This window comes from Manis javanica, chromosome 9 (assembly GCF_040802235.1).
Source record: "Manis javanica isolate MJ-LG chromosome 9, MJ_LKY, whole genome shotgun sequence".
NCBI classification, from domain to species: Eukaryota; Metazoa; Chordata; class Mammalia; order Pholidota; family Manidae; genus Manis; species Manis javanica.
Window position 1 is genome coordinate 48,944,489 of NC_133164.1, and position 23,889 is coordinate 48,968,377.

Below are 23,889 nucleotides of genomic sequence, written 5' to 3' on the forward strand. Positions count from 1 at the left end.
TTATAGCTGTTCTCAAACTGCTAGTCTAGGGCAACGCTGGATAGATGTGTAACACTGTAAATTCATGGTCACCAGCAGCAACTGATAATTCTAATAAATTTCTATTGTTGTCCTTTCTACCTTCTTAATTAGTATTTCAAACCAACTCTGAAATCCTGACCCCTCTGCCTTTGCTCATCTCTCTCAGAAGTGGTGCCTGTTTCACAGAGAAAATAAAAAGCTATTGGATAGAACTTACATCAGCTTCTGCACACTGAATTCACAAACATATCTGTCTTTGGACCTTTTTATCTCCCCTCTTTCAGTCTCTTACTTTCCTTTTACTCTCTTCTTTTCTTTCCCACACAGTCATGTTTTTTTCAAAAAAGGTCTATTTGTGGTCTTCACATACTCAACATCCTTCCATCCCTCAATCCACAGAAATCAGAATTACCTCTCTCCCAGACGGCACTAAAATTCCTGCAGATGGAATATGAGTCACGTCCACTAAGTGCAGTGGTTGCTTCTCTGTCCTTCCACATAGCATCATCAAGTGTATTTTTGAGAAGCTGACTTCATTTAACTGCTTTAACCACATACTATATCATTCTTTTTCTCTTATCCCATTGGCATCCCTCTGTGTTCTGCAATTGTTACTTTTTACTCTTTTCATTGGTCAAAAATGTGTAATTCAACAATGTGGCACATGGAAGTCAAGGGCAGGTGAATGCCAAGTTGAGAGTGGACCACAGTGTCATATGCTACCCAGATTTTAATAAGAGTATTAAAGGGATCAATGGATTTAATGAAAAGAAGGTCATGTGAACTTGGAGTTTCAGTGCAGTGTTAAGGTCAGAAGATATTTCTGAGTACAGAAAAGAGACATTGGTTATTAAACTCCACTAATTAACTGTTTGACATTGACCAGTATTCTGAAAACCTATTTTTATTACCCTTATGTGAAATAATGTTAAAACCATTCATCAGTATGAGTCCTTGTACATTTAAAATTATCAGAATTAATCTGTATCCATCAGCAAAAAGTTGTATAAACTGAGGCACTTTTGTGAGTAAAAACACTTTTAAATAATTATGCCAAGACAACAGCCTTCTTACAGTTCCACAAAAGTTGAGTAACATTCATAAGGCCTTCAGAAATGATTCTCCTTCTGCCTTAACTGCTGTTCTCCTCCTCTTCTCTTTAGTTTTAAAAATGTATTATTATTCATGAGGTGCCCAAGTCCTGAAAATTTGAATTTACAGAAAGAGGTTTGAAAAACTCTTCTAGATTAGGCTCAAAAGAGAGCTTGGATACCTAACAATGAGAATGGAGAAATACTTTTGTTTAATGAGGATAATTGGACAAATTAGAACACATGATCTGTTAGAGGCACTTAGAGGAGCTATATTTCTCAATTACTCATATTATTCTGGGGCCCTCATGATTGCCAAGGAAATGAGGAGGAAATCAAAGCATATCACTACAAAATATCAACAAAATACAAAGGAAGTCTGTCAGAGATGGAAGAAGGGACAAAAGCTATAAGATGTACAGAAAACAACAACTTGGCAATAATAAGTTCTTCCATATCAGTAGCCACTTTAAATATAAATAGATTAAATGCCTCAAACAGAAGATGATATAGAGTGACTAAATGGACAAAACAACAGGATCCAACTATATGCCATCCGTAGGTGATACACTTGAGATTTACAGGCACACGTTAAGTTAAAAGTGAAAGGATGGAAAACGATATTCCTTGAAAATGGTAACCAAAAGAGAGCAGGAATGGTTCTACCAATATCAGATACAACAGACTTTAAACCAAAAACTGTTGCAAGAGTCAAAGGAGAGCAATAGACAATGATAAAAGGATCAATTCACCAAGAAGATAAAACAATTACAAATATTTATTCACCAAACTACAGAGCTCCTAAATATATGAAACAAACTTTGACAGAATTGAAGGGAGAAATAGATAGCAACAAAATAGTAGTAGGATAGTTCATTTCTCCACTTTCAGTAATAGCACAATTAGAGAAAATACCAATAAGGAAATAGAGGACCTGACCAATACTACTGACCAAGTGGACCTAACAGACATATACAGAACCCTCTATGCAAAAACAGCAGATTGCACATTCTTCTCAAGTACAGATGGAACACTCTCCAGTAGACATAACGTTAGGTCACAATACAAGTCTTAATAAATTTGAGAAGATTGAAAGCATGGAGAGGATCTTCCATGATTACAGTGGAATGAAACTAGGAAGAAAAGCACAAGGAAAAGTGTAAAATCCACAAATATATGAAAATTAAACAACACATTCTTTAATAGTGAGTGAAAGAAGTCACAATAGACTAATGAGATAGAACAGAGAGTGTAGAAATACACCACACACATATGGTCCAGTGATTTTTAACCTCATGCCAAGGCCACCCAATAGGGAAAGGACAGTTTCTTCAACAAAGAAAATTGTTGGGAAAATTGGATATCCACATGCAAAACAATGAAGTTGAACCCTGACTTTGCCCCTTATATAAAAGTTAACTAAAAGCAAATTAAAGATATAAGCTATAAATATAAGAATTAAAACTAAAACTCCTAGAAGCAAATATATGGGAAAAGTTTCATAACATGGGAGACTTGGCAATGATTTTTCTGTTTCCTGTGGTGGGGGGGTGGTGACAACAAAAGAATAGGTAACAAAGCAAAAATAAGCAAACGGGACTATAACAAACTTTAACTTTTTTTTGCACCAAAGCACATGATTAACAGGGTGAAAAGGCAACCTATGGAACTGGATAAAGTATTTGCAAATCATATATCTATTAAGGTTTTTAATATCCAGAAGAAACTTCTATAATATCAATAAAAAGTCAAATAACCAATTAAAAATGGTCAAAAACTTCAGTAGACATTTCTCCAAAGATGATATACAGATGGGCAACAACCATATGAAAAGATGCTTAGCATCAATATTTATCAAAGAAACTCAAATCAAAACCAGGGACTATCACTATACACGTATTCAGATGGCTACTACCAGCAAAAAGACAAGACAAAAAAAAAACAGAAAATAAGAAGTGTTGGTGAGGAGAAATTGAACACATATGCTGTTAGTGGGATTATAAAATGGTATAACCGCTAAGGAAATAGTATGGAAATTCCTAAAAAATAAAAAATAGAGCTACCATATTACCCAGCATTCCCATATCTAGGTATATCCAAAATAACTGAAAGCAGGGTTTTGAAGATGTTTGCACACTAATCTTCATAGCAGCACTATTCACAATAGCCAAGAGGTAGAAGCATCTGAAATGTTCGAATAGATGAACAGATAAACAAAATGTGATATACACATACGGAGTATATGTCCTTTCAAAAGGAAGAACATTCTGACATCTGCTTCATCATGGATGAACCTCAAAGACATTATGCAAAGTGAAATAAGCCAGTCACATAAGTAAACTGTAGGATTCCACTTCTGTGAGGTACCAAGAGTAGCTCAAATCACAGAGGAGGTGAACAGAATGGTGGTTGCCAGAGACTGGAAGGAGGTAGAAAAGTGGAGTTGTTTAACAGGTACAGAGATTCAGGTTTTCAAGATGAAAAAGTTAGGATGATCTGTTTCACAACTATGGATGTACTTTTCCTGCACTTACAAATGGTTAAGATGGTAAATGTTATGTTGTGCTTATTTTTTTTTTTACAATAACAATAGTAATAAGAATGTTGATAAGGAGCCATCACACGACCTGTTGCTTCTCTTCAGGAAGACCCCATCAGTGTCCTGGGCCTGGAACATTCCCCTATATGCAAGGCGGGTGATGTGCAGTTGCTTGGCCCCATATTCTTCTATACTAAGATAAACTTTCTCTTGTTCTAGGTATGCAGTGAAATTCCTTGTCTTGAGTGTGAGCATCTTAATATGGTGCCTGGCCAGGCACACCAGTATAATTAGCACATCTTCCCTCTTTGTCCCCCCTCAGCCCTGTCTCGGGGAGGGAGAAGGGTGTTGGCCTGCAGCATGGGAAGGCTGTATACGGTCCGGTCCATTACCCTATACCCGAGCAGAGGCTATCGGGAGGGAACCTCCGTGTGAGAGCCATGCAGATGCTATCTTGCTGCCTGATTTCTCCATTCTGTGAGTAAAGCATTACTCCAGCCAATATCCTGTGTGTTGTTTTCTCTGACGGCTCTCAACCCATAAAAGAAGCAGTGGGATGAAGTCTGTGGGCTCCTACTTCTGGTGATTGAGATTAAGATTTTTGCAAGCCTTCATGTGGATGCAATCCTCACTTGGGATTGGTAGATGGCTCTTCCTAATGCACACATGAGATATCGGATATTGTAGCAGTTCAGATAACCCTTCAAGAGAGTCCACTCATGGAACTATAGCTGACTGGTAGGTTCCAGTTGCTATACCTTTTTGTCTACTTTGAAGTTCAAACCAGCCACACTACTAGGCTTTTCCTAGCTAATGACTGAACACAGCGGTGGGACTAGAGCTGCAGCTGAGACGTGCTGCTGACTCCCAGATTTCTCTAATCGACACATTTGAATCCAGTACTCTCCATCATCCAGGCTGAAATTTTCTCAGAACTGCACTGTGTTCAACATTTCTTCCTACAGAACTCTTGTTTTCCTTCTGTCCTTTCACAGTTGCCATATGAACGTCATGTCCCCTGCTGCAGAATCCTGCTCCCTTCCCATGTATCATTTACAAGCATTTTTCCCAAATGAACATCTCACTTCTAATCCTGTCTTAGCACATGCTTCTCTGAGGACTCAAACACTTTTGAGGATTTTTCCTGTAAAAGGAAGCAAGGAAATGAAGCAGTAACCAGAAGAGTTTTGGAAGGGAGGCTAACTTAAATGTGAGTTGTAGATTTTTATTTTAATGAAAATAATACAATAGAGAGGAGGAAACAGTCATGAGGTAAAACTGATAGGGGATGAATTTTGGAATGGTATTTTTAAGCAGACCAGTGGAGATGGAGAAGTGCAGTCTGAAATGGAAGCAAAGGATATGAACACAGCTGTTAATCTGGTTGATAAGAGAGTGGGAGACTATAGACTTATGTACCTGTTGTTTCTATTTTCTCAAAGCAGAGAATAAACATGCATATTGGCATGTTGAAGGTTTGATAAAGGAGGAAAAGTAAACAATGGCTATCCTGAATTTGTGGAGACCTCTTGGCATAGGGAAATACAGCATGACTGTTTCTCAGCACTAAGGACCCACTTATACATTAGTGATCATTAATTTAAAATGACTTTCCATGCAGTATGGTCATGTATTTCTCTTCATCCAGATTTATTTCCCCAATGGCAGAAAGAGAATATGCAGATCCGAATTTACCCAGGTCATGAGTAGAATGAATGGGACCAAGGATGCACAGAAGGGATTACTTTAACAATAGAAAATCATGATGGGGTATGTAAAGGTTTAGGTATGACCATGAGAGAGTGAAGGAAGTGAGGCAGAGGATATGATCATTGGCTGGAATAAATTCTAGGAACTGAGAGGTTGTAGGAGACTCTAAAAGCTTACAACAAAATAGTTTTGGAGTGGTTTTTTTTTATGAGTTTCAAATCTGGTGGAGATATCAGTTGAGAAGGAAGGCATTGTCTAGAAGGCACATGAAAAGAGGTAACACTTGGGTTTCCAGAGTCCATGGTAAGAGAGATGTGGAAAAGAAAACAGACACCATTTAAGAGGCTCTTTGTGACTCAGTGTCCCCAAGAAAGAGCCATACATCAGGGCAAAATTGTGAAATGGTTGTTAAGTGAATAATTTAAGGATAAAATGTATTTTAGTAGTGACTAACCATGTATTCCAGAATGTGCTGTAGTTTTAAGGAGTTAGGGAGGGATGAGATTTTTGAATCAAGAAGGGAACATTTAAAGTCTTTTAGGCAAGAAAATGAATAGATTCCAATTAGAAGAAGCATGGACAATGATATAAATCTTCCATTGTGTTTTTCACAATAGAGAATATAAGGAAAACAATCTAGAAATACTATGCCACTGAAAATATGGTAAACTCAAGAGTACAAGTGTTGATTCTACCCAATACTATTTAGACTTTTGATGAGAATTGATTACCCATAAAGTGAAAAATGGGCTATGTCATGCCAATGGTCATGATTTTCATTTCTAGACCTTAGATAGATCTTAAATCTATCTGTGATTTAAGATAGTCAGAATGATGGCAGGACCAAATGACTTCCATAAAGATGGAGAATAATATTGCTTGGAATCATGGTTGTCTGAATAAGAAGCAGTGTTAGATCAAATGTAAATGAGGGTGGAGAAAATACCTACATATATTTCAAAAGCTGCCATTAGGGCAGACAGAAAATGTCACCTTGGAAAAACAGCTGAAAACTGAGGTGGCCAAATACTTTACATGGGAGAAAATTAGAAGCTAAATAAACAATACTTTCAAGTCAGGTTATAATGCACCTGATATTATAACACAAGTAGATAAATATGACTTTATAATTTGCATAAATAAACTGAGGCTTCAACTGTGGCAATGGGATGTTATTCTCTATTTCAAAATATCAGACCAGAGAGGGTGCAGAAGTGCGGTGTGTTATACATTGAATAACACTATAAATAAAGAAAAAATATATGTGCATTGTAAAGAAATAGAGATAGTCTCAGGAGAGCTTTTAGGAAGGAGTTAGGAGTGGGAAAGAACACAGGAAGCATCATTGTAGTTGAATATAAAAACTTAACAAGATTGCCTAGTTGGAGAAAATGCATAAATGGATGTACTGTTACTGATTTAAATTCTAAAGTGTTCCTGAATAAAGATATGGGGAAGATTTCTAACAAAAATGTTACTGAATTCATGAGGCACTCCAAAAGTCAAGATTTTTAGCCATCTCATATTTAATCTTTGTCAACCTGCTTTTGTACTCTGTTACAGAAATCCCAAGTGTTCTTTTTTTTTTAATTGAAGTATAGTTGATATACATTATTATACGGGTTTCCAGTATGCAGCACAGTGATTTATCAGTTACATTCATTATTAAATCCTCACTCCAACTAATGCAGTTACTATCTGTCCACATAAAAAGATGTTACAGACCACTGACTATATTCTCCATGCTGCACTTCCATCCCCATCACTAACTTAAATTACGACTGAGATTTTGTACCTCTTTTTCTCCCAGTTTTCCTACTACCACAAACTTTGAATACAATAAATCTTACTCAAGTAACCAAGAAATTAGTGATTATCAGACATTAATCTGGTTCAAATATAAACTTGCCTAGAGTGTTACAATATTACCTTTCATTCTGAAAAAAAATCATTAATTTCAAATTTGTACTTTTCAAATTTGTATTAATTAAATCTCTTTCTGACTTTACTAGGACATTGTCTTGTGTTATTTCTATTTTCTTTATTTCCCTCTTCACTGGGTCCATATATACCATGCACAAATGAGAAGCTGGAGCACTTTCTACCATTCTATAGTATTTCCCTACACACTGAACATTTTACAACAGTAGTAAACTTGCCGTCTCTACTTCCACAACTCTCTTTCACTTCTAAGCTATTATTTTTTACCCTACCACTTTACTGAAAATATTCATACTGAAATCACCAAGGACCTCATGTTTAAATCCAAACTTCTATTTCAATCCTCATTCTATGTAATACCTGCACAAAATTTGATACTAATTTATGTCCTACAGCTTACAATGGCCCCCTTCATTAATGTATTTCTATATTTTCTTCCATAATAATTCATGCTTTTCTGGCTCTTTTCTTTATTCTTCTACCCATTAAATAACTGTTATATCATTGTTTTCTTGTTAAGATACTTACAAATCTACATTCATACCTTTCCTTTCTCTCTTTCCATTTGAAAATCATTTTTTTCCAGTAACCAATAGACTTTATTTATTTGAATGTATTGTGAGTACATCATATTATTCAAATTAAAATTTATTTTCTCCCTTCTCCCTTCTCAAGTTCTGTGATTGTTGATAATTTTAATTAATTTTAATTTGTTATCTTCTACTTCTTCTTCCTCTCAATACCCAATTAATCACTAAACCATGTCAGTTATATATCAGAAATGTCTCCAAAATCTACTCTTTTCTTTTTATATTAACTTATACTATTTAGTTTGGATCTCAATAATATTCCACCTGAATCATTTCAGAAACCATCTGACTTGTCTTTGATTCCAAACAACTTTCACACATTATACCAAGGTATTTGTTGGAAGAAACAAAATTGATCATGTCACTTTCCAGATTAATAAATACTTTTAACTTACATTTCCCTCTAGCCAGACTCAAACTCTTCAATATAAACCTACTTCATAATCTGCCATCTACCTTACCTTATTTAATACTACTTACTTCCACTAATATTCTTACACTAATTCTCATTTCAAAGACTATCTCAATGCCCTCAGTTATACCCAGTTTCTGATTGCCCTCAACCCTTGTAGATTTGATTCTTCCTAAAATTTCTCACTTTTTTTTCTTTTAAAAATCTCTACTTATTCCTAGTGAACCAACCCCAATAAATGACAATAAAATACCTCTCTTAAACTCTTCAGATTGTACTAAATTATCTGTACATAGTCCTGTCATATCTCTTTATCTAAATCTCTTCAACAGAAATTATCACTCTAAATTTTAACCGTTTATATGATCATGAGCTCATTTAGGTTATATATATACATACATACATATATATATAGAGAGAGATAGATGATAGATAGATAGATAGATAGATAGATAGATAGATAGATAGATAGATGTTTTGAGTAAAATTTTACAACACCCCTGTCAAAGTTTTTCAGTAGGCTTAAGGGCTGAAGTACAATGTGAAAAATTAGTGCCAGAGGGTTTCTACAATGATCAACAAATAAAACTCCAATTAAATCTCTATTTGATTCTGTCATGACTAATTTTCCAACTGAAAATATGGACCCAATGACCATCCATTATATACCTCTTGCATTGGGAAAAAGAAAGGGTAAGTAAAATCTTTAAGAGAATAAGTCTAATTGAATTTATATACTCCATATATCTTCCATAGACAATGATGCATTTATAAAGGATATTCCTGAGCCACTGTCAGAGATTTTTGAAATATTGGGAGGAAGATAATCATGGTAGATTATTAGAAATGTTTGAATGTAGAAAAGTTTTAAAATGAGAAGCTGGATCATTATTCATTTATTCAGTACTTTCTAAGTTTTAGTGCCAGTAATTTATAACATGGAGTTGAGATAAATAAAATACCTGAATTCACCCTAAATATTAATAAATTATATGTGCATATATTTACAAACTATAATTTATTTTATAAAGGAAAAGCATTGTGTTTATTGAGAAACTCAAAAAAGGGATATACTTTTAATTAGGCACTCAGAAAATATCTTTTTGAAAAAGTGATATTTAGTCTAAATATCTAATAACATTAATCTGTCATTGCAAATGTCTAATACCATTTCTGAACAAAATTGTAGAGTGGATAACTTAAGTGAGAGCTTATAAATAACTAGATGAACATACACTGCTTTTAAAATTATAAAATATTTACTGATTATATCTCAAACTGACCTAATTTTTACTTTTAGTGGTGTTAGAATCTCAAAAAAGTATGATAAATTTTGAGACTCTGGACCTCAAAAAACAAACCATATAACATTTTGTTTCTTGTCAATGGTATACTATGATCTAAATGCAAAAATGATTGAATGTATTAGTAATTTTATGTGTGATTATATTCAAAGAATTTTGATCAATGGATCAGTATCAGTTTAGAGCTGTGAGTGGTAATTCAAAATTAAAGTTTCAGAGTTTCAATAGAAAAGTATATTTCTTCTACAACACCTCTCTAGTGAAGATATACTTTTCTCCATGATATCAGGCTTAGTCACATGCTGAGCAAAATGTTTATTTCTACACTCTAGATTTTTGGCTCAACCATTAGACTTTTGGCCAATGAAATGTTAGCAGATAAAAAACAAGCAGAGGCATGAAACATGCTTTGTGCAATTAGGATTGTTTTTTATGTTTCCGACATTGCTATGAGAAGCTGCCTAGTTATTCCACTTTTCAAACCTTATATATATTTTGTGGTTTTTCTTTTGCTATAAATAGAACATGTCTGGGGTATTTCCCTGGTCTAAAAGGTATCAGACACATGTAGAGCATACTAGACCCAACACAGTTTGTAGTCAAGCCCAGCTAAGCCCAAGATAAATCGGCAAAATTGAACATTACCCACTGGTATATAAACAGGAATAAGTGAGATTTGGTGATGTTTGTTACACAGCAATGGCTAGTAGTACGAGCAACAATCAGTAGTTTACATAAAATGAAACAGAATAAAGCAAAATAGAACAAAAAAATATCAAGGGCATCAACTTATAGTAGGAAAAAATTTAATTATTAAACTTAATTTAGGTATACATAAATATTTAAACAACAAATGTGTATTTTATAGAAAAGTAGTTTTTATTCTGTTCTATGATTTTTAAAAATTGAAAATTCTTGATGCTCATGAAATTCCTAAAGTGCGCCACTGTACTTACTTATTAACACATGTGAGGTCATATTGGGTGTCTTAATGGCTCAAATGCAAAAGAAACGATTCTCAGATTTGTAATTCTCTGAAGCCCAGGTGGAAGGAATAATAAATAATTTAGATAAAAGGTTCAGGATTCTGAAAAGAAATCTTTGATCCACAAGTAAAAAAGATTTAGTTAATAGTAAACAGAGTATAAGTCAATAATGCAGTATGACCTATAAAATACCTGTGTCACATAATACATTATTAGAAATATATATCAGAGATGAAGGACAGTACTGTTTAATTCTATGCCAAGTATGGTACTTGACATTCAATTACATACTGTGTTCAGGACAACAAAATGTCTGTATTGCACTGAAAATCCCTACCTAACACTGAAAGAGTGTGATTGCATGTATCATTAGTGAAGTGGCTTTAAACCAGATGATAGGAGAAGTTTTGCTCATAGTAGGAAAAACTCACTGGGCAAGTATATAAAGATAGTTTTCATGTGGAAGGTGATGAGACTTCTTTTGTATGGCAATAGGATAGCATGATATAGCTTGCTTAGCACAAAGTTTAATTATGTGGAATGATAAGAGATAAGTTTAATGGGGTGTTAAATCAAAAGAGAAACATTAGTAAGGAGCCATCAACATTTATTCAATTTGATGGAGGGGCCTTTTCTGGGTGATGTGATTTCAGAAGTTATTTTAATTACTAATCTAAGAAGAATACCAAGCTGTAGGAAAGGTGAAATAAGGAAAACAGGAAGGAACACATGGAAAAGATAGAGTGTTGATTTAGAAAGAAAGAACTGTAGATTAATTAGAAGATGAAGAAGCAGGGGCTTTAAGAAGTAGAGATAAGCAGCCCTAAGAGAAGTTTAGTGAAGAGAACAAAAGTGTTGAGCTGGAAGCAACGGTAAGATCCTATGCAGAGAGGCCGCACCTTGCTGCACTCAATATCCACACTGAGCAATGGGTGGACTCTGGCAAAGATGGGGGGATGGGATCTGCTAAAAAAGTTAGCAACAGTTCAGAACATCAAAAGCTTTTCAAAAAATTTAGTGTATTTGTTTATTTTTCAAAAACTTATTGTGAACATATCCATTCTTAAATGTGAATTCAATATTTGAAATGTCCTAAGGACAAACATTGATGGTGTTTGCCGCTTTGGAACGTTTGCCAGCAACATTGCATGGTTACTTAATGAAGGGATCATAAATTTAAAATGGCATAAGATCAATTTTGCTAGTTATTTACTTATCTATTAATTTATCTCAAACAGGGACTGTCTGCTTTGCTGAAACTTTTGGGGAACATAATATGAGACATATCTCTTGTAACAGTTCCTCTCAATGCTTACCTACATTTCTGGGGTTACTGAGCATTCTGAGTTACACTTAGTGTAACTGTCTTCCTATCAGAACACCACCCATACTTCTGATATGTGTTCATACATCCTATGCTTGAATGATGACATTGACTCAGTTGAAATTATTACCCACTGCCACATAATTATATTGATGCAATTTATTCCTTCATTTTGTAAACAAATACCATTTAAAACCAACTCATATGCTTTTTTCTTACTACACCAATCTGTCAATTCACTAAAATGTATCCCGAGTGAAAAATAAAATTGATATACTCTACTAATAACTGAAACTTATAATTTACAGTTTTCTTACTTTCATTCTGGATGTATTCTGCTCCTAAAGAGAATTTCTCCATTCTGTCCCCTGATAGCAAAATTTATTTCTCAGAACAGTGGTTTTTAATCTTTTTAATGTTTTGAACCATCATAAAGTTAATTCCATAATTGGAAAAGTGTGGAAAGCTATGTATCTTTATCTCTGAAAAAATGGCCATAAGACTAGGATTTGCATATACTGACAGTAGGATGCCAAATTAACTGAATCCATTTGTGAATGTGGAATTAAGAATTTCTACTTTGAATGCACATGGAGTCAAAATCTTCCAACTGCATCAGTTTAGATAGAAACATTGATCTCTGTTCACTAGACCATTTCCAATTTTACTCTTTGGGTCATCCGTTGGTTCCCATGATTTTACAGTTTCAAGATAGTGATGATCTTTATCAATATGAACTTCCGAGATTAGTAGAATATTATTATTCATTATATATAACTTTGTCATAAATTTATTCATGCAGGAGAGTTATTCTCTTGTTCCTAATGTGGAGATTTAAGAAATGAAGATGTGGCAGAAATAAGGCAGAAGTGAACTATTATCCTGATACAAATATGGAAATCTATTTTAATTTCTTGTCAGTAATTACAAAACTGATTATAGAACTGAATATAAGCTTTTACTATTTAAAGAAAACTGTAAAATAAAAACAAAAGGGTACAATTTTAATAATGGACACCCATTTTTCTTTATAAAACAATTTACTGTCACCATCCACAGCCTTTGAAAGGAAAGGCCATCAGTCACCTCTCTACTCTTCATTCTTCTGTAGAAATTGTGGGAAAGAGTGAGACCTGGAGCACATCTCCCATTGCTTACAGAGAATAGGAAGGTGTTATTTTGTTTCGGTTTGTTTTTCTTTTAATGTGCAAAGAGAGTCCCAGATCTTTAGAACTGATGACAGAGTTTTGTTTTTTTTTCTATTGCCAGATGAGACTGTTTAATTTTGTTTTTGGAGTGCAACTAGGCATAGATAAAGAAAAGAGAGGCAAAAAAAAGAGAAGATTTAGTAACATAAAGCACTAGTACAACTATATGTTTTACTGCCTTAAGAAAAATAAGTAAGTGTTCAATGTTTAGTTGTTTTCATTACTGCAGTGTGAACTCCTTCAACTCTCCAATGACTGATATAAAGAGCACACCCTAAGACGAGGGCCAAAGAATGGATTAGCAGGATGTACAGAAAAGGTAAAAATTATGGGGAGTATGAAAGACTGAGAAGGATCTCTGGAACTTGGAGACATGACAATGAGAAAGCCAACAATGGAAAATATACAGAAATCTTAGGATAGAAGATCTGTACTAACTGAGTTACAGCTGAATAAAAATGTATTTATGATATTCATTAATCCATCATAATTATCTCATTTTCTGAAGTCATTCAACCAGAGTATTGTAGTTTTCTAACATGATTCAAAAGATCAGTGTGCTTATTGAAGTAATAAGCTTTCTGTCATGAAAGTCTTTCTATCAGAAATAAGCAATAATTATAAAAATAGGTTATTCTTTAAACTTTACCAAGAAAGTAAGAAACGTCACTCAGAAAAATACTTCATTCAGTTCAAGGCATCAAAACACTCTGAATTTTACCCAAAAGGGAAAAAGTAAATGGAAGTTTCTATCATCTATGTGTCTAATTACCTACCTATCTATCTATAGTTATCTAGCTATATACCTACCTATCTCAATACATATCTTAGTCTAATCAGTCCCTCTAGTCTGAGGAATTTTCTGGAAAAACATAAGAAGAAAATATAAGAATAAAACTCCATAACCTTGGATTAGACAATGGTGTCTTAGTTACAACACCAAAGCAAAAAGTAAAGCAAGGAAAAAAAAGATAAATTGGATTTCATTAAAATAAAAAGAAAATCATTTGTGCTTCATAGGACACCATCAAAAATGCATGAATATAAAGACAATTCAAAGAATGGGAGACAATGTCTTCAGATCCTATATATGGTAAGGTATTTATAGACATCATATGTAAAGAACCCTTATAATATGACAATAAAAAGACAACTCAATTTAAAAAAGAGTTAAGGGCTATGAATAGACATTCCTGCAAGTATATACAAATGGCTAACAAGCATATGAAAACACAGTCAACATTAATAGTCATTAGAGAAATGTAAATCCATATTAAATGAGATACCATTATGCACCCAGAAGCATGACTAAAATAAAAAGGCTGATTATAATAAGTGCTGGAGAGACTATGAAGAAATTGGGACCTTCATATATTACTGATAGAATCATAAAATAATTTAGCTGCTTTGGTAAACAGTTTGGTAGTTTCTCAAAATGTTAAGTATACAGTTATTACATTATTCAGCAATTTCACTCCTAGGTATATAACCAAGAGAAACAAAAACACATGTCTATACAAATGAACATGCACACCAATGTTCACAGCAACATTATTCATAATAGCTAAAACAGGGAACAATCCAAATGCTCATTAATAGATAAGTGGACAAACACAATGTGGTATATATATATACTTAAATAACTTTAATAAAAATATGTGTATTTTAACTCAAGCATATTGTCATCAATGAAATATAACTAAATGTTTAACTGTCATTTTTCTGTTATTTTTTATCAGAAAGATATCTAATAGTAGGAATTATAATATACACTGCATATATATATATATACACACACACACAATGATATATTATTCTGCCTATAAAGGAATAAAGTATTGACACATGATTCAACATGATGAACTTTGAAAACATTATGCTAAAGGAAAGAAATTAGTCACAAAAGACCACATATTATATGGTTCTTTTTAAAGTGTAATATCCAGAACAGGCAATCCAAAGAGTCTGAAAGTACATTACTGGTCTCCAGGGCCTAGTGGGAGGTGCAAATGAAGAATGACTAGTAGCAGATATGGGGTTTCTTGATGGGGTGATGAAAATGTTCTAAAACTAGATAATAGTGATGGTTTCATGACCCTATGGATCTACTAAAAGCTATTTAGTTATATACTTTAAAGGGAGAGTTCTAATGGCATGCAAATTGTATGTCAATTGAGATGCTATAAAAAATGAAATTTTAGAGATTCAAAGGGGGTTAAATCCTAGAATCAACTAACACCAGACATTTCATAGCTACTGATTCCATCCACAAACATTTCTATGATTATGAATGTTATGCCATGTGCTTGCTCATCATCAAATAAAGCATTTAACATTTATATTCTAATCTGTAATAAATAAAGTGTAAATGTTTGTAATAATAAAAAGATGAAAAACACGAGGAAGTTACTTCTAGAGGGAATTTTACCTTTCTTCAAAGTTTGGCCTCGATAGCTATTTAAACTACACTTTCTTTGAAGTGCTAAATTAATCTACGTAAACCTCAAAGAGTTCAGCGTAATCGCAGCACTATTTATAATAACCAAGTATTGGAAGCAACCTAAATGTCCATCGTAGATGAATGGATAAAGAAGATGTGGTACATATACACAATGGAATACTACTCAGCCATAAGAAGAGGGCAAATCCTACCATTTGCAGCAACATGGATGGAGCTGGAGGGTATTATGCTCAGTGAAATAAGCCAAGTGGAGAAAGAGAAATACCAAATGATTTCACTCATCTGAGGAGTATAAGAACAAAGGAAAAACTGAAGGAACAAAACAGCAGCGCAAACACAGAACACAAGAATGGACTAACAGGTACCAAAGGGAAAGGGACTGGGGAGGATGGTGGGTAGGGAGGGATAAGGGTGGGGGAAGAAGAAGAGAGATATTAAGATTAGCATGCATAGGGGGGGTAGGAGAAAGGGGAGGGCTGTACAAGACAGAGAAGACAAGTAGTGATTCTACAACATTTTGTTATGCTGATGGACAGTGACTGTAAAGGGGTTTATAGGGGGGACCTGGTATAGGGGAGAGCCTAGTAAACAAAATATTCTTCATGTAAGTGTAGATTAAAGATAACAAAAAAAAGGAAGAAAGAGAAGGGGGATTACTCCTTGATAGGATAAAACTAACTGTAAATCAACGATTAATGCATGCTTTAAAGATTCTTAATTTTGATCACTTATAGGGTGTCAGATGATCGGCTATGCAGGTACACTTTTCTGATAATATTCTTTTCTCTTAAAAAAAAAAAAAGCAGTTCCTGTGTGGTGACCTCCAATGAGTTCTACACAATGGTATAAAGGGCATATCAAAGTGTGGGCAAAGGGTCTGTTTGTGTTTATACAGAGGATCAAAGCCTAATTTGGCTACCCAGAAAATGAACTAAGATACGATATGAAGAAGAACTTCCAACATCAGCACTCTCTGGAAGACTCATACCACAAGATGATCATCAAAAAACCTCAACAAAGATCCAGGCGATGCTGCAGTTGTAGCTGCATCCATCCCACCGGTTCCTGGACTTGCCATTGGAATGAAGAAGGAGATATCTAAGCTGGCCTGTGCATACAGTAAAACAACAAATTTGACTGGATCTATACTGTTGGAACTCAACCAAGAATTAGGAGAAGTGCAAGTTGTAGCACTACAAAAATCTTACAACTACAAACTATCTACTGTTAAAAGAACATATGGGATGTGAACAGTTCCCAGGAATGGGTTATTTTAATTTGTCTGATTTCTCTCAGACTGTTCAAGTACAGTTGGACAATATCCATTATATCACAGACAAATTTTCACAAATGCCTAGGGTGCCTAACTGGTTTTCTTGGCTTCACTGGAGATGGCTGGTAATTATAGATCTGCTTTGGTCATGTAACTGTATTCCTATTATGTTAATGTGTGTGTGCAATTTAATTATAGTTTAAAACCTATACATGCTTAAATTACTCTACAAGAAGATATGTCAAAGAAATAATCAATCTTCCCATGTTTTCTTCCGTCTGCTACCTCTATATCTTTTCTTCTTCCTTCCTAATTACAACCCTTAAATAGAATTCGTGCCTCATATCGAATTCACCAAGTATCATAAATCCTCCAAGTGGTGAAGATACCTCAAGACAAACGCTGGGCATAGAAGCCACAGGGCATAAATCTGCAAAGAAGTAAAAAGCTAACCTTTTCAAACAATATGGCTTCTCTCTCACTTACCAGCTTTACATTTCCCTGTATGGCCCCGGAAGATGACTGGTTAGCCAGAGACGGGTAAGATTCCTCAAGGGAGGAACAACCTAATACAGGCACAGTCGCAGGGGGGCCATCAGGTGAGAAATTGGGGATCAACAGTGGTGAGGCTTAGAACCTCACCCCCCCCTGTTTTGAGAGAAATCTTCTGCATCTGTGGATGTATTATTGCCCTTGTCTAGCTAGGATTAACACATTGTCTACAGGCACACAACTGATCATCTACATTTGCTCTCTTACAACTCTAAACTATGTTTTCTACACCTTTATCTTGCATCTACCTACCACTTCAGCATTTTATTTAAAAAAATAACAATAATAATAATAAAGGGAGAAATGTGGGGTTCACATATAAATCAAGTATAAAAATCAAACGAATATTCATATTTGACCTGATTGTTTATAGTTCATAATGAGTGATCAAAACTGAAAGTTTTTGTGATGGCGCCCTTGTACTGTTCACCATGTAAGAACTTATTCACTATGTAAGAATTTGTTCACCATATAAGAACTTGTTCATTATGCTTCAGAAGATTGGAGACTGATGAGAATTAGGCTGGGGGTGGATTAATGATTGTGCATTGAGCATTGACTCCCCTATACAGAATTTTATTATTGTTAACAACCATTTGATCAATAAATATAAGAGATGCCCTCTCAAAAAAAAAAAAAAGAGTTCAGCATAAGACTTGCTTGTACTTCTTAACAAGTTTTTAAATATGTAGACCTGTAGGGATGTGCATGCATGCTGATCTAATTGTGCATGTTAGCCATGTACTCTACAAAACAGTTAAAATTTATACAGTGTGTGCTCAGAATGACATTAGTAAATGGTTAGAACTTAAATAAAAATATGTATATTTTAACTCAGGCATATTGTCATCAATGAAATATAACTAAATGTTTTAACTGTCATTTTTCTGTTATTTTTTATATCTAATAGGAATTATAATATTTTACTTTCAATCTGCTTATCCATCTGAATTTAAGTGGCCTTCTTTGTACAGTATATAGGGATCTTGGTAGAAAAAATAATAAAGAACAAAAATATCTGCATTAATTTACCTAATACTAATTACTAAAAAGTATTAGACAGACCTTTGAAGAGGTAACTCTTTATTAATGGGGCTTGTGTTCTTTCATCATAAATGAATATTTGATTTATGATGCAATTTTAGAAGCCTATTAGGGACACAGTCACTCTCTTTTTTCCCTGTTTCATCAAGTGATGGAAATTTTGGAATCAGACAGGTTCCTCTTACCATAGGCCAACTTTCTGGAAGGAAGCATCCTAAATGGATAAGACATGGAAATATCTCCTAAAGTCTCCATACTCAGAAAGCAGAACTGTCTTTTCAAGATATATTAACTGGTAAATTCCATACCCACCTACCAAATTACACAACAATTTTCACTGAAGGTTTCTTGCACCATGAAAAAATGCATTAAAAGTAAGAATTCAAATATATAAAATAGATGTATAAGACAGTTATCTCCAAATACAGGTGTTCTTTAATTTTTTAGTTTAGTTTTTGGCATTATGGAAATTAAAGTTTTGTTTAAAAGTGATAAGATTTTCCTTCATTCTCAAAGCCATGCACACTCACAACTACATGCACGTAGACACACAGAACTGCATAAACATACATACACAGGCCCATACATGCACTGACACACATCTACATGCACATATATACACATACATCACTCTTGAACACATCTTGGATTTTAAATGTAGACTACCTCAAAATCAATAGAATTCTTCATTTTTATAGGACCTAGACATTTGAGTGGGTTCCTGTGTTCCAAATCCAGCATGCTCTCTCTAGCCTCAGTTACCACAAACTGAGTTTCAAAATACTTCAGCTTTTTCTAGCTTCAAGAGTATTAAATAAATGAAGGTTTGTATAACATGGATTTGAGTTAATACCTTGATATACTACCAACTCTGTACCTAACCAAATCCTATTCACCATTCTGGACCAATTCAAGTGTGACTTTCATAAATCCTGATCTCATGTCCACATCTAAGGTTTGCAAATGGATCACACAATATAATCTGTCACAGTTTATTATTATATGATTTCCTAAGAAATTAATGTATATTAAACTTTTCTTTAAAAGATAACTGCTTAGATCTCTCAATTTATCTCTTGTCCTGGAGTAGACCCAGGTATACTGTCAGGAATCACTTTTGGACAAAAGCAACCCCATATTTCAGAAGAGTCAGTCTCCTAATTTAGTTACTTGAAAATTAATCCAGGTATAAGTGATTAAAGAGTGAGCAGAATCTAATCTATATCTCAAAAATGATAAATTTGATCTTATACTACACAGGTGAGTGAAATCATTTGATACTTGTCTTTCTCCGCCTGGCTTATTTCACTGAACGTAATACCCTCTAGCTCCATCCATGTTGTTGCAAATGGTAGGATTTGTTTCTTTTTATGGCTGAATAATATTCCATTGTGTATATGTACCACATCTTCTTTATCCATTCATCTACTGATGGACACTTAGGTTGCTTCCATTTTTTGGCTATTGTAAATAGAGCTGCAATAAACATAGGGATGCATATGTCTTTTTCAAACTGAGCTCCTGCATTCTTAGGGTAAATTCCTAAGTGTGGAATTCCTGGGTCAAATGGTCTTTCTATTTTGAGTTTAAGCTGAAGGAACAAAACAGCAGCAGACTCAAAGAACCCAAGAATGGACTAACAGTTACCAAAGGGAAAGGGACTGGAGAGGATGGTTGGGAAGGGAGGGATAAGGGGGAAAAAGTGGCATTACAATTAGCACACACAATGTAGCTGGGGGGGACATGGGAAAGGCAGTATATACAGAGAAGACAAGTAGTGATTCTATAGCATCTTACTACTCTTATGGACAGTGACTGCAATGGGGTATGGGGGGGGACTTGATAATAGGGAGAGTCTAGTAACCATAATGTTCAAGTAATTGTACATTAATGATATTAAAATAAAAAAATAAATATAAATTTTAAAACGATAATCACAATGAGATATGAAAAAAGACTATAAATTTGAAATCAAAAGATGACTTCATAACATAACATTTTGATATACATATAAAGGAGTTGCAACTTTGGAAAATGCTGACATCTGAATTATCAAACCTATACATGGTTGATTGGTCAAAACAAATTTTTAAACTTTTCATTTTTTCGAAAGGATTATGCAGTTACTTAATGCCTTTAAGCTTTTCTACTTTAAGAAAAATAAAGAATGGAAAAATCTGTCACCAGAATATTTATCTCAGTAAGCTTGAAGAATTAAATTCTGATGTTAGGCAACATGTGGTTCAGTACCTAGATCACCATTACAGTTTGACAGTTTTTTAGATATCTAGTTAAGCTTGTTGAAATTCTAAGGTAAAATGTTTTAAGTATTTTGCTTTTATTTAACCAAGTCCCTTTCTGGTTCTGAAAATAAAAATAATATTAAGCTAAGCATTTGTTCCATCTCTTTTTAATTATTAAGTGAATGTAGATACTGCATTCAATGCCTTCAGATTACAATACATTAACTAACATTAAGGGAATAATAATTTAACAGTGAAATTATTTGTTTCTAGGTAAGAGCAATTTTCTTTTTGTAAACTAAAGTGCTGATGAATTATGTATTTATTCCTAGATACAAGGATTCTTAGATATTACCATAAAGTGGTGAAGAGTTGTTTTACTTTTTTCTATCACTAAAACCAAAATAAAATATAATAAATACATTGCCTGCTTAAGAGGTTACTAATGTCCGCATGCACATATTGTAAACCTTTCTATAGATATATATTTCTTCCATTTGATTCATTTTCATTTTGTCTTAGAAGTCAGTAATCTTTGTGAAAATATTTTATAAAAATCAGAAATCCATATATCATATTAAAATATAGTGATTGGGTGATCTAGGTACTGAACCACATGATTGCCACTGTTAATATATTAAAATAGAGTTAAATATATATGTACTTGTAATTTTTCCAATTATATCACTATTAAAGATGATGCAGAAAACTCTATTTCTTTGTAATTCCCTTGTCTGTGTGTCTATTTAGCCCATAATTCTCTCTTGAAAATGAAAAAAAAAAAATGAATTGTGTAGATAGTATCTTATCATCATTTATTTCTTAATTTAAGATATAACTGTTAAATTCATCTGGACTATCATGGTATGCTTTATTAGAGCTATGTTTTAATTATTTCTCCAATTAGGGAACATGGTAGAACATAAGCTGTATATTTTGACAATATTGTTCTTGGAAGAAAATACTAATAAAATATTTCCTCGCAATATACCTTAGCTATTAAATCTTGGCTGTAGAATTGGATCAGGGAATTAAAAGTCATAAATTAAAATTTTATCAGTTTGTTTTGGCTTTGTTTTCACTTAAACATCTGTCATGAGATTTAAGTATACAATCTAATAAGCCAGGAGTCTGGACATCTCTAAGGTGGATAAAAGTTCGGGATTTCAAGTACAAATGGTTCTGCTGCAAAGAATTCTAGATCCTGGTGCCTGTCTTCTGTAGCTGTACTCCTTTCCTGTGTGACCTCATCTGGACTCTTAAATTTATTATTTTTAACTTTAGGCTCATTACACACACACACACACACACACACACACACACACACATTTTCTTCGGCCTTAAGTTCTATATGTCTATATCCCATTCTCTACCAGATTTGTTTATTTGAGTGTTGTAGTGGATATATTTGTATTTTCTTCCTGTCTAGAATCCCTTCCCCCTGATTTCTAGGAAAAGTATTTTTCCTTTATTTTTGGTAATTCCCTAAGTAAGGTGGCACAGTCCACTTAGTAACTCACATTTGCCACCACAAAAGAGAAGAGGTGATCGTAGCAAGGTTAATCATACTTTCTTTTTTGTGTATTCACTGATACCAGTATTGTCATAGGGTTTTTTTCTAATCATTCAAATATACCTTACCCACTGTGCTAGCATTACACCAAAGACTAGTTACAAACAGTGGTTATGTTAGACTAAAATAATTAAAAAATATATCATTAGTATCCTCTCAGCATTCTCAACAAATCAGTCCTTGCCTCCATAGTAAACGCTGTCATGAATTCACCATAAATCAAGGGACAACCTTCAGTTTGCTCTACACTCCAAGTCTCTTGAGGGCACATTCATATGCTTTGCTTCATGCTGCAAAATTGAACTGCCAGTGTTGCCAGTGTTCCCATCATGTTTTATCTTTAAGCAATGCCCATCTTTCACCCATCAGGAAACTCCTAGAAGTTAAATAGCTTTCTAATCTCAACATACTGAACTATTTGATAAATTTGTTCTGTGTTTATCTGTGGGACTTTGACAGTTAGAGAGCACCTGTACAAATTACACTTTCCAGTTAGAAATTTCCATAAACTTCATGAAGGGGACTATAAGTCTCCCCTAAGTTTGTTCCTTGTGCCTTCACGAAACCCTGCACCACTGCCCTTGAGCTACTGTAGCTCCCTGCTGGAGGATCATACTTATTAGTCCCTCAGTGCACATTCTCTGGCCTGTCTTCCTTCTTTAGCTGCTGTTTCATTATTTGTTGTCATTAATCTATTATTTTAAACCATAGTATCTGCCCCCAATACCTATTATCCTGTCCCTTCTTCATGAAAGATTTCTAAATGTCTGTTAAGAACCAGTAAGTATTTCTTCTCCAAATGTGTCCTTTCATTAAAGGCAAATGTGGTTTTCTTAGGACATCTAGATCTGTACCAATTTTGTCCAAAACAATATTAGAGCATTTTGACCAATGTTGATTCATTCAAATATACTGTTGTCATTCACTGCTTTATTCAATATATTTTGACTGTAAATTCTGGACCACAAAAGTACCATTTAATTAGCAGTTCTCTTAGAGACACTGTACCAGCTTGCCTCCATTGCTTAGGGAAGTACAGGTTAATGGATCCTCCTCATTTACCTGGCCCCTCAGCTGGCTTTAGCTACATGATCAATCGCATATAAATGATTCCTCAATCAATTTGTTCCAGGATGCCTGCTGACCTGAAACTGAGATTTTGTCCCACTGCTCTTGGTGGTTCATAATCCAAACACAAAAAGCATGCTATGTGGCTGAGAAAAGACTTTTGCGGGCAGTGCTCGGCAATGCGTCGATCTGTGGGTGCCTGCTCTCTCTTTTGTTGCTGTGAAATCTTTTACCAGCATTAAAGCCTTACATATGTAAAACATGTGTCCTTTCTATTATTGTACACTGTGTAAATGATGCAAAATTCTGGGAAGGGACTGGTTTCAGGCATAGCTGGAACCAATAACTTGAACATCTGTCTTGACTTTTCAAGTTTTGTGGCAATCTCAGAAAAAAAATTTTTTTTTCAATCTCCATATCCTTTTCCTATCCAAAAAAGATTGGCATGATGGCAAATTCTCAAGATAGTGATATATGGGGAGTAGACATCCACAAATATACTTGAGTTCGAATATGCCAAAGAGCTTTCCATGGATTCCCTCAGTGATC